Genomic DNA, 4,295 nt, shown 5'->3' with positions numbered 1-4,295 from the left:
AGTCCATACTCGCGTTCTTGTGAATTGAGAAACGGCCCCAGTTTGCAGACCAGTTCCTGACTCCAAACATCACAGGGTCCCTCTGTGTGTCGCCAGAAACTCTGATTAAATGTCACATTCCAGCTGTTTGTGTTTGAACTTTTTCCGGATTTTCTGATTTTTTTTAAATCAGACACCAAAGATGTTTTTATGTTCTGCTCACTCACGGGTTTGTTAGTGTGTGTGTGTGGGTGTGTGTGTTGGTGTTTCCTCTGCAGTTTTCAACCATCCCGTTTGTGTGTTTGAATGTTTATTGTTATTTAAAGCACAGATTTTTAATGACATGATCATTCTTCCAGAAGGTGTTGCAGCACTTCCTGTCCCCGCCTATTAAAGCAGAGGTGGACTCACATTTTGTTCTTTTGTTGTTGTTGTTGTTTTTTTTATTAGATGTATGTAGATTTAATTACTTTAATTTTTATAAAGATATACCAGTTTGATGAACTGTATGAGAACACTACAACTGTAGTTACTCACAGATACCAAATAAATTTTATCACTAAATAAACCTGCGATCTGTGGTGTGTTTGTTTTAAACTGGAGTTAATAAAAAAATATATATTTATTATGGATTCCTTTAAAGATCCTGGTAGAGCCTCTTTTTCAGTCCATATAAGAGCATCATGAATCAGAATCAGACTGCAGAGCTTCTTCATGTCTTCAAATGTTGTTTCTGGCATCATTATATTAGTAAATAGGTTGATTTATTTTTTTAAACAGAGCAAGGAGAAGTAGGGAGAGCTGCAGATTTAAAGGAGAAACAGATTTACTGGGATATGCAAAACGCAATAAAATATATCTCTGAGTTTACCAGAAAGTTTACGACAAAAAAATATGCTACATTTAAAATGGAGCATATCCATATTTTTTTTAGGATGGATGGAATTGAAATTGTACTTCTAGGGATGCATGCTTTATCAATTTTGGCTTCAGAATCGACTGTTATTCGTAATTTTTTTATACATTAATGTTTTTGGGCCCTATATATATATATATATATATATACATTAATGTTTTTGGGCCCTATATATATATATATATATAAAATGCACTAAAAGGCATCTCTCTAACTACATATAAATCTAAATATCAGTGTATTATGGTTCTCTTGTGTTCTCAACAATAGGAAAGCATTCAGTGAATCTGTTTGAGCTAATTTTTTTTATATTGAAAAACTCCATTAGCCCCCACCCTTAGATCGCCCCAACCCTTAGAGCGCCCCCACCCTTTGAGCGCTCCCACCAACTTTGATCACAAAGTTACCCCCTTGGTTTAGATCATGGCTACATAAGATCATTGAATTAATCTGACAGAAACATTCATCAGTTTGAAGTAATAAACCTTTAGCTGCAGTCATGTTGAGCAACAACAAGCTGTTTATGAGAGGATTTGTGTTTTTGTTGACAGACAGCAGCTGGTCAGTGTGTGTCGGCCTTAATGAACTCACCTGAGAGCCGCCCGTTAATGTCTGTTAGGACCAGCGTCTCGTTAAGTCGTCCTCTCAGGACAACACAACATTAACCCTGTTGCATCATCCTTTTGTTATTTGGTTGTGGATTCGTTCCATAAATGTTCCTCAGGAGGTTTTAACACAAAACGCAACAAAACTTTGTTTGTGAATCTCATTAACAGTTTCTTCTTTGTCTTTAAGTTGTTTTTCATTCTTCTGTTATGTCTGTTCTTCCTTAAGAAGGAAGGAGAAATAACTGCCTTTTTTATAAAACAAAGGCCTTTGATGATGGAGCAGTAAAGGGTGCAGATTCCCTGACGCCACCGTCTGTTTCTCCATCAAATAAAACATTTCTGAAATATTTAAAGTTTGTCTTTTAAGCAGCAAAGATAAAGCATTATTATAGATAAATAAAGATGTAATAAACTGAAACTTTCCAAGCATTCTTTCGAAGTCTGAAGCTGGTGAAGCTTCTCAGTCTGAACATGAAAAATCCAAAAAGGCTTTTAAAAATACTACAAATGGGATTTAATACATAGAAGTTAAGATGTTTCCTTAGTGCAGAGATTTAGTCTGGTTCTTTCCAAACAGTTTCAATCCTGGAATCTTCCATTGCTTTACTATTAAAATAAGAAGCTCTTCAGACAAAGAATAAAAATTCTTTGACTATAAGACTTAAATAACCCAGTGAAAACTACGGGCTTTAGTTTTGGCGATCAGAGATAGAACAAAACACAATGTTTTTCCTCATCTTTGAGGGTGTTCATCTATAAATTAGATTTGTATTTAAAAAAAAAACATATTTCACTAAAGAAAGGGTTTAATAGATAGATATAATTAAATAACGAAACAAATAACAAAAAAAAAAATCCTAACAGGATGAACTTTAAGACATAAACGTATTTAAATTAATAACAGAAGCTCTGAGAGCTTTGAAACTTGACATGCATGCAGGTAGAAACTGCAAATCTGCACATGAATATTTGGATTTATGCAGGAAATACCTAAAATAAGGGGACATGTACAAAAAAATTATGTAGAATATTTTCATTTACACTATTGCAGCTCTATCCAATAATAGCAGGTATGCAAACATAGCATGTATATTGAGGAAGTTACATCACTAAAGGTCCAAAATGAATAAAAAATGAAACACTGACATAATGATGTCACTGTCCTTATTTTTATTGCAAAGTAAGCTGAAATAAGGGCTGATCTCTCAGGTTAATATATTTATGATAAATTTAACATCAGACATTTAATAAATCTTTCATGATGCATTTCATATAGAAATAAACAGATCAACATGAAACTGAAGTATAGAATATCTTTATTAAAACACTTATATCAAGTTAAATGTATTTTTGGCCAAACTATTACTACATGGTCACGTTAGCGGTGTAAAGACCAGCAGACGGTAATACAGCATGCTTGTTTGCTCTGGAGCTACAGTTAGGCTACTGGATTATACTGTGGATAGCTGCATTATTGTCTTCATACATAAAGTATCTTTATAACCTGAAAGGGGATTTAAATCACTGTAGATGTATTAAGAAAAGCTGAGACTGACTTAGTCTAGTCTAAACCACTAAAAGGCCTTGCTTTACTAGAATCCAGAACTTAGTCCTCACTAAGCTAAGTTCTAGCATAGCTCTGAACTGTCATCAACAAAATCATAGACTGCATGTTTTAATACAACATTTTATTACACGTGCATGAAAATACTAATTAGAAAATGTTTGTATTTTCTTTTAAGGGTCTCTTTAATCATGGATAATATTTTGCAGTAATTGGATCCAGATCTTTGCTTCATCTGTGGGAATGTTTGTAAAAAGCCAAGAAAAACATCCTCATGTCCAAAACCCCACAGAATGCTAACTAAGCATTTTACTGTTGCCTCTAAAACAAAGAGTTTATATACAGATGAAATATTTCCTACAAAATATCATGTAGAGAAAACTCCAGTAACACCTGCATCTCTGCATTAAAAAGCCATATGGGAGGTGACACATCATCTAACATACATCATCTAACTATGACTGAATCCTCCATGCAGAATCAGCAAGTTGTGATTTACGCCACATCTAAACAAACGCAGCAGCTGCCAGAAGAAAAGAACCACTATATCTATAAGGAAGCTTAACAGACAGTTATTACACTATTACAGGTTTTATTCCAGTTTCATTCTAATCTGTTTCTATATAAATGCATCATGAAAGCTTTATAAAATATGTCTGATATCAAATCAGTCATAAATATAATAACCTGACAGATCAGCACTTACCTGGACTTTGCAGTAAACTGTATTTGTAAACAGAGGTCAGCGAACATTCTGGTCCTTCATTTTGGAACCTTAAACAGTCAGAGATGTAACTCCCTCACTATGAAGGAAAGGTTTGCATACCTGCTATTAGTGGATTCAGCCCAACCTCACCTTTCCAACAGTCCATTCATTACTTCAATGTAAATAATAATATTCTGTCTTACTTTATTTCAAAATAAAACAAACTTAGTTGGATTTTACCTGCTTACTGTTAATGGCAAACCTTAAAGACCAAAAGGTTTAAATTAAATCTATTCCCTTTATGGCTCTGATAGTTGTTGTGTTTTGTTCAAGGAGCAAAGTCACTAAAGGTCCAGTTATTTTTATTAATTTTTTTTCAAACATTTTTGGATTCAGATCTAATCAGCAAATATGGTCGAATTCATATTATAAATGAGAAAATAAATATTTAGATCTGATGAAATGATTTGGTAACCTGTCATGATTTTGGCGCTTAATTGCTTGTTTCATTCACCTCTGTAG

This window comes from Cyprinodon variegatus, unplaced genomic scaffold (assembly GCF_000732505.1).
Source record: "Cyprinodon variegatus isolate N-32 unplaced genomic scaffold, C_variegatus-1.0 Scaffold555, whole genome shotgun sequence".
Classification (NCBI taxonomy): Eukaryota; Metazoa; Chordata; class Actinopteri; order Cyprinodontiformes; family Cyprinodontidae; genus Cyprinodon; species Cyprinodon variegatus.
This window is presented reverse-complemented; position numbering follows the sequence as displayed.